The sequence below is a fragment of the Rhinopithecus roxellana genome, chromosome 5 (assembly GCF_007565055.1).
Source record: "Rhinopithecus roxellana isolate Shanxi Qingling chromosome 5, ASM756505v1, whole genome shotgun sequence".
NCBI lineage: Eukaryota > Metazoa > Chordata > Mammalia > Primates > Cercopithecidae > Rhinopithecus > Rhinopithecus roxellana.
The window spans coordinates 112,725,692-112,734,613 of NC_044553.1; the positions used below are offsets into that span (position 1 = coordinate 112,725,692).

Here is an 8,922-nt window from a genome sequence, read left to right on the forward strand (position 1 = left end):
TTCCACCCTGGGCAACAAGAGTGAAACTCTGTATCAAAAAAAAAAAAAAAAAAAAAAAAAACAAAAACCCTCAAAAAACAATTAAAATTAAAATGCAATGCAGCAGATAAGTTCAGTTGGCAAGAGTTACAGCAGCAATACAAGAGGGAAAATGAGTGCAAGAGGGAAATAGGAATAAGTTCCAAAGAAGCAGAATTTGCTTGGGTTGTTTGAAGGGAACTGCTGCTACCCATAGTTGCCTTCCTTCTGCCTCCTTCATTCGGCTTCCTTGTTCTCTTTTTCATTACCCTTTCCTTTTTGTGACAACTGTACTGATTTATTTAGTTGGACTTCTAACAAATAGGGATTGTTGTTGCCTGGTGTCTTTGAGCTGTTGAATGTTCTCGTTTATGTAGATGTGACTTTAAAAAAAAATGAAACACTTCAAGAATTTACGTGTCGTTCTTGGGCGCAGAGGCCATGCTAATCTTTATTGTTTGAATATTTAATATTTTTGCTAACAAAGTGAGCCCTAGATGTGATTTTTAAATGTGTACTCATGGTCCCTTGAACATTAGTGTTACTTGTTAGGTATTTAAAGATTTGCTTGCCGAGAGTGGTGGCTCACACCTATAATCTCAGCACTTTGGGAGGCTGAGGTGGGAGGATTACTTGAGCCCAGGAGTTTGAAACTAGCGTGGGCAACATAGGGGAGGAGACCTTGTCTCTACAAATAATATAATAATAATTATAATTTTTTTTGAGATGGAGTCTCGCTCTGTCGCCCAGGCTGGAGTGCAGTGGTGCGATCTCGGCTCACTGCAAGCTCTGCCTCCCGGGTTCACGCCATTCTCCTTGTCTCAGCCTCCTGAGTAGCTGGGACTACAGGTGCCCGCCACCACGCCCGGCTAATTTTTTGTAGTTTTATTAGAGACAGGGTTTCACCGTGTTAGCCATGATGGTCTCGATCTTCTGACCTCGTGATCCACCCACCTTGGCCTCCCAAAGTGCTGGGATTACAGGCGTGAGCCACTGTGCCTGGCCTCTACAAATAATTTTAAAAGTAGCCTGTGGTGGCGTGTGCCCATGGTCCTAGCTACCTGAGAGGCCTCTGAGGCAGGCGAATCACCTGACCCCAAGATATCAAGGTTGCATTGAGCTGTGATTGTACCATTGTGTTCCTTCCAGCCTGGGTGACAAGAGACCCTGTCCCTTAAAAAAAAAGTTGAGGACTCAAAGGATCTTTTCGTTTATGTTATCAGTATTTACTATGGTAGAAATTAAAGCTTTAAAACTTAGAAATATGTGTGTTTGTTAGTCATCAGAATGATACTGTCACACATGTAACCTCAAGAAAATTTCATGTACACTTGACAAAAAACTAATGATTTAAAATAGCTTTAACCTCCTAGGCTGCATGAAAATATCTCAGGTACTGCAGAGATCTCTGTACCACTCGTTGAGAACTGCTGCTATAGGATTATAACAATCTTAGGGTTCTGGATTTAGAAATTTAAACGTTCCTTCACAAAACCTGAAAGTCAGGATTTTCTTCATTATTCATTAAGCCTCCTCACTCCATTTAAACACGGCATTAGAATAGAGCATTTGATGGGTTTACTTGATGACACTAAAAGAGGCAATAATCTTTGGATATTAAATCTACAGAGTATTTTGAATGTTTTCATTTTCTAGTAATTCTTACTGTGGCTCCAGAATGTCTTACATATTAGTAGTAAGTAGCTGGAATGATGTAATCAAAATCATACTGATTAATCATTGCTTACCAAAAAATGAAATTAGATGAATATTAATAGAAGTTAGATGAATATTAATATTAGTACCATTAAGTTTTTTTTTTTTTTTTTCTGAGACAGAGTCTCGCACTGTTGCCCAAGCTGGAGTGCAGTGGCGCGATCTCGGCTCACTGCAACCTCCGCCTCCCAAGTTGAAGCAATTCTCCTGCCTCAGCCTCCCAGGTAGCTGGGATTACAGGCATATGCTGCCACGCCCAGCTAAGTTTTGTATTTTTAGTAGAGACCGGATTTCACTGTGTTGGCCACGCTGGTCTCGAATGCCTGCCCTCGTGATCCACCCGCCTCGGCCTCCCAAAGTGCTGGGATTACCGGCATGAGCCACTGCAGCCGGCCTCAATATGTTCTTTTAAACCTAGGTCTTTATTTCCAGGCGTGTTTTTTTTTGGAATCTTGCTCTGTTGCCCAGGCTGCTGAAGTGCAGTGGTGCGAGTGTGGCTCACTTGCAACCTCTGCCTCCCGGGTTCAAGCGATTCTCCTGCCTCAGCCTCCTGAGTAGCTGGGACTATAGGTATGCGCCACCGCGCCCAGGTAAATTTTGTAGAGAAGGGGTTTCTCCGTGGTCACCAGGCTGGCCTCGAACTCCTGACCTCAAGTGATCCACCCATCTCAGCCTCCCAAAGTGCTGGGATTACAAGCGTGAGCCACCACGCCCAGCATGTTTCCAGATGTTTTTACCCTCCAGTGTTTATTAAACAAGGCGGTTTGAGTCTCAGCCATGTTAGAGATTTTCCTGGATTAGTTGCCTTATAGTACAATCTAGAGAATTTTTAGTCTTCAATTTATTTCTTGAACTAATCATTCAAGTAGATTGAAGGAAGAGTTACTGGAACGGTAGGAAGAAGCATGGCTTGTGATGAAGGGTGCATTTTGACAAGTATTCTGGCTTTTGGCCATCCTCTCCTTTTCCTGTTACTGCTTCTAATTAAAGGTTCTGGTCTATAAGTAATACATAGGGTTTTTTTTGTTTTTGTTTTATTTTTTTGAGACTGAGTCTTGCTCTAGAGTGCAGTGGCTCAATCTCAGGTCATTATAACCTCCACCTCCCTGGTTCAGGAGGCTTCTCCTGCCTCAGCCTCCTGAGTAGCCGGGATTACAGGTACCCGTTGCCACGACCTGCTAATTTTTTGTATTTTTAGTAGAGATAAGGTTTTCACCATGTTGACCAGGCAGGTCTTGAACTCCTGACCTCAAGTGATCTGCTGCCTTGGCCTCTCAAGTTTTGTTTGTTTGTTTGTTTGTTTTGAGACAGAGTTGCGCTCTTTTTGCCCGGGCCTGAGTGCAATGGTGCAATCTTGGCTCACTGCAACTTCTGCCTCCCGGGTTTAAGCTATTCTCCTGCCTCAGCCTCCCGAGTAGCTGGGATTACAAGCATGCGCCATGACGCCCGGCTAATTTTGTATTTTTAGTAGAGACAGGGTTTCTCCATCTTGGTCAGGCTGGTCTCCAACTTCCGACCTCAGATGATCTGCCCACCTTGGCCTCCGAAAGTGCTGGGATTACAGGCTTGAGCCGCCATAGCTGGCCTCAATACATAGTTTTTAAAAGTTCACTCTTTTTTTTTTTTGAGATGAAATCTTGCTGTTGCCCAGGATGGAGTACAGTGGCGTGATCTCCACTCGCTGCAACCTCCCCCTCCTGGGTTCAAGCGATTCTCCTGCCTCAGCCTCCTGAGTAGCTGGGCTTATAGGTGCGTGCCACCACACCGGCTAATTTCTGTATTTTTAGTAGAGACGAGTTTCACCATGTTGGCCAGGCTGGTCACGAGCTCCTGACCTTAAGTGATCTGCCCATCTTGGCCTCCCAAAGTGTTAGGATTACAGGTGTGAGCCACCGCACTCGGCCAAAAGTTCACTTCCTTCAATCGTAGTCTTTGTTTCTAAAGCGTTATATTAACTATTTTCAAATCACTTGTAAAATGGCAAATGATATGTAATAGGTACAATGTTAGAAATTGATATACATGTTCATGGAGAAATAGATTTGTAAAATTGTAGGCTGTGGTTATGTCAGGAGTAGGATACACTTGTGAAAGACATTAGCTCTCTTGCCATATTTTATGTCATCTGACAGCATTGACGTAGTGGTACCTTGTTTGCGTATTAGGCACTTTGGTTTTTTCTTTCTTCTCTTTTTTTCTTTTTGAGACAGAGTCTCCCATCCAGGCTGTAGTGCAGTGGCGTGATCTCGACTCACTGCAAGCTCCGTCTCCTGAGTTCACGCCATTCTCCTGCCTCAGCCTCCCAAGTAGCTGGGACTACAGGTGCCCGCCACCACCCCCGGCTAATTTTTTGTATTTTTAATAGAGACAGGGTTTCACCATGTTAGCCAGGATGGTCTCAATCGGTCTGCCCACCTCGGCCTTCCAAAGTGCTGGGATTACAGACATGAGCCACCATGCCCGGCTGGTTTATTTCTTTTTTAAAAATTTTGTTAATTTCCAATGAGCACAAGCCAGGCACTCCCATTGATCAGTTGTGATATTTTCTAAGTTTTGAAATTATTTCCTCAAAATTGAGATAATTGGCCCTTGATTCTCCTTTCTTGGGCATCCTTCTAACTGCCATGTCTTATGGGCATTTGTCGTAGTAGTATCTGCTGTCATTTTTGCAGTGTATATTTCAAACAAAGTTACAGAGGTTTAGTAACCCTTGCCTGTGGTCTGGTCATTTAGCTAAGGAGTGACAGAGCTGAGTTAAACACTACTCTGTTTCCCAGTCACACACTTAAACATTTAATGCCTGAGTTATGAATTACCAAATACTTTCGTCTGTTCCATCTGCCTCTTAAATGTCTACCGTGGAGAGTATTTTAATAGTTTTCTGGATTAAAATAATCATGCTCCTTTCTCCTTTAAAACATGGTTTCCTGTATGATAGTGTTTTGAATCATGGGAGTAAAGGCCAAGTTAGGTTAAGGTACAAACTCTGCTAAACACAGCTTCTGTAGGGTCCAGCCCTATGGTGCTTAGTGGGTGTTCTCCCCATGTGCAGACATGAGAGATTGTAAGAAATAAAAACACAAGACAAAGAGATAAAACAGCTGGGCCCGGGGAACCACTACGACCAAGATGCGGAGACCGGTAGTAACCCCAAATGGCTGGACGTGCTGACATTTATTGCATACAAGACAAGGGGGCAGGGTAAGGAAGGTGAGTTGTCCAAGTGATTGATAAGGTCAAGCAAGTCATGTGATCATGGGACGGGGGCTCTTTTAGGTAGCTGAAGCAGAGAGGGAAGGCAGCATATGTCAGCATTTTCTTCTATGCACTTAGCAGAAAGATCAAAGACTTTAAGACTTTCACTATTTCTTCTACTGCTATCTTCTAAGAACTTCAAAGAGGAACCAGGAATATGGGAGGAACATGAAAGTGGACAAGGAGTGTGACCATTGAAGCACAGCACCACAGGGAGGGGTTTAGGCCTCCAGATGACTGCGGGCAAGCCTGGATAATATCCAGCCTCCCACAAGAAACTGGTGGAGCAGAGTGTTTCCTGACTCCTCCAAGGAAAGGAGACTCCCTTTCGTGGTCTGCTAAGTAATGGGTGCCTTCCCAGACACTGGCATTACCCCTTGACCAAGGAGTCCTCAAGCGGCCCTTATGCGGGTGTGACAGAGGGCTCACCTCTTGCCGCCTTGGTCACTTCTCACAGTGTCCCTTCAGCACCTGACCCTACACCCTATGGTTATTCCTTGGTTATATCAGTAATACAACAAAGAGTAATATTAAAAGCCAATGATAATGTTTATCATTAAAGTACCTGACCCTACACCCTATGGTTGGTTATTCCTTGGTTATATCAGTAATACAACAAGGAGTAATATTAAAAGCCAATGATAATGTTTATCCTCATGACTGATAATGTCCATGGTCATCTCTAGATCCAATTTGTGTTATAACTATTCTAAGTATTTTCTTTATTATACTGAAACAGTTTGTGCCTTGAGTCTCTTGCCTCGGCACCTGAGTAATCCTTCGCCCACAGGCTTCCCCAGTCTTCACATCACCATGCTGTGTTTCAATCAGTTCTCCTTTGTTTTTTGCTTCTAAGCTTGCTTTCACATGCTGTTGAATGGAAAAAGCAAGTTGGAGAACAGTAATACAGTATATGAAAAAATACCGTTATTTCCTAGGGTATATACATATATCGGTGTGTTTTTTGTTTTGTGTTTTTGAGACGGAGTCTCTGTCACCCAGGCTGTGCAGTGGCATGATCTCGGCTTCAATCTAGGTAATAGATACTGCATACAAAGTATTTAAAATATATAAAAAGAATTGAAAATGTGAGAAAAGCAAACAAAATAGACTTAACCAAGACCAGTATAAAGTAATGGGATACTTTGCAAATAATTCAGAGCAATCTTCCACTGAAGACTAGAAAATAAGCAGAGAGAAAACATCTGCTCGAAGGCATTGGAGACCTAAGAAAATGGTGATGGGCCAGCATTTGGTGGAGAATTAAGTTTCAGGGCTGTAAGTCCATGTTCAGTGTGGCTTTTATTTTGCAGTTGTTTGCCAAGGTCAGAGAGGCTTATGGTGTGGTTCTTTTGATGGTCTCACTTGGACATGATTTGGAGTCTGATACCTGCCAAGAAATTAGGACCCCAAAAGGATACCCCAGGAATAAAGATGAACCAGGTTTAACTATTTCTTCAAATATATTTTACAATTTTACAAATATACGCAGCAAATAGCTAGTTTTGCATGAGACAAAACTACATGAAGTCAGGTGTGGTGGTGTGTGTGTGTAGTCCCAGCTACTTGGGAGGCTGATGGGGAAGGTTGCTTGAGCCCAGGAAGGCTGTAGTGAGCTGATTGCCTCACTGCACTCCGGCCCGAGCAACAGAGAAAGCCTGTCTCAAAAAAGAAATAGAAGTACTTGCAGAAAGCATCAAGAAACTCGTTTGAGAAACAGAGACAGGATATAGGCTCTCTGATCCAATTTACTTCAGAAATAACAAGTGCTGGCTGAGTATGATGGCTCCTGTCTGTGATCTTAGCACTTTGGGAGGCTGAGGCAGGAAGATCACTTGAGCCTAGGAGTTGGTGATCAGCCTGGGCTACATGGCAAAACCTCATCTACAAAAAACACAAAAATGAACTGGGCATGGTGGCACACACCTGTGGCCCCAGCTACTCTGGAGGCAGAGTTGGGAGATTCACTTGAGCTCAGGAGGTTGAGGTTGCAGTGAGCTGAAATTGCACCACTGCACTCCAACCTGGACAACAGAGTAAGACACTGTCTCAAAAACAAAACAAAGTGCCCTAGATCATTCCTTAAGTAAGCAAAGTCAGACACTGACAATGTAAGACATTTAAAAAACTATGCTTACTATATTTAGATGAGATAAAAGAACTTAAACAGCAAACTTTAAAAAGCGTATCAGAATTCCAGATGTAAAACGCAGTAGCTAAAATAGGAACTCAATGAATAGGTTTAACAGATTAAAGAGTGGGAAGATAGGTCAGGAAACAAATAGGCGTATTGAGGGACAAAGACATTAAGGATAGATAATGCAGTGGTAAACCTAATTGAAAATACAATTATTGCAGGAGCGAATGGGGCAATAATTGAGATTGATGACTTTGCAGAACTGTTAATAAAGTGTTAACTTTAAGCATGGCAAAAATAAAAACCAGTTAAAGATACTAAGACTAGGCATTGCAGCTTAATTAGTGTAATCCTAGCACTTTGGGAGGCAGAGGTGGGAGGATTGCTTGAGCCCAGGACTTCAAGGCTGTACTCCAGCATGGGTAACAGAACCAAGACGTCTTTAAGAGAAAAAAAAAAAGGCATATATAATTAAAACCTAAAGACAATTTTAAAGGCATCCCGATTAAAAAGACTTGACAATGCAAATAATGGAAGCCAGGAGACAATGGAGTATGTTTAGAAAACTGAAAGAAAACTGCAATTTAAAAATTCTAAACTCAGTAAAAACCCTTCAAGAAAACATTTTCATACAAAACTGGAAAAATGTTAGAAAATTTACCAGCAAACCCAAACTGGAGAAAAAAATACTTTGTTTTTTGTTATTTGAGATGGAGTCTCGCTGTCACCCAGACTGGAGTGCAGTGGTGCAATCTCAGCTCACTGCAACCTCCGCCTCCTAGGTTCAAGCCATTCTCCTGCCTCAGCCTCCCAATTAGCTGAGACTACAGGCACATGCCATCACACCTGGCTAAGTTTTTATATTTTTAGTAGAGACGGGGTTTCACCATGTTAGCCAGGATGGTCTCGATTTGCTGACCTTGTGAGCCGCCCGCCTCGGCCTCCCAAAGTGCTGGGATTACAGGCGTGAGCCACAGCGCCCGGCCGAGAAAAAATATTTTGTAATAGAAGGTCAGAGATGCGTGAAGAAGCAAAGAAAGCTCAGTGCAAATGACAGATTTGTGGGTACGTTAATGTTGACTGTATAAACCTATGGTGCTGTCTTTATAATCCCATGATGATCATGACATAAAAGATCTTTCATTGTCCAAGAAGGTGGTAATAATCAAGAAAACATGTTTTGTACTCTAGGGTAACCATTGGAAGACTGCTAAGAGTAGCTTCCAAGCAAATGCTTATTAGTTTGCTTGGGTTAATGCACATTAATTTTTTTTGTTGTTGGTTTTAAACAGAGAAGAGGAACATAGGAGGGGTAGAACAAATATTGAGATGACAGGTTCTAACCTAACCTAAATATATTAGTAATTAAATGTAAATGGTTAAATGCTTCATTATAAAAGATTGTCAAACTGGTTAAAAGAACAAAACCCAACTGTATGCTATTTACAAGGGACACGTTTAAAATATAAGATTGAAAGAAGGATGGGAGATAAATACAAAGTTTGTCTCGGTTATCTGTTGCTGGTGTAACTACCCTGAAACTTAGTTTGCTTAAAATAATGATTTATTATTTCTCATGACTCTACAGGTTTGCTGGGCTCAGCTGGGCAGTTCCGCTGGACTTGTCGGGGGATCACTTATGAGCCAGATAGGGGAGATAAATCACAAAAATTCAGGCGCTTGCCACTGGGTGGTGTTTTCTAGGAGGGCGGGGTATCCAGTCATCTGGAACCTGTTGGTATGTTCCCATCTAGGTGAATGCCATCTTGCTTCTCAGCTTGCATAACCAACCACTG

The 8,922-nt window shown here is 42.4% G+C and overlaps 1 pseudogene; it reads right to left on the reverse strand.

Annotated features, from left to right (window-relative positions):
• Nucleotides 1–407: 407 nt before the first annotated feature.
• Nucleotides 408–505, reverse strand: LOC115897833 (annotated as a pseudogene).
• Between the last annotated feature and the right edge of the window lie 8,417 nt (nt 506–8,922).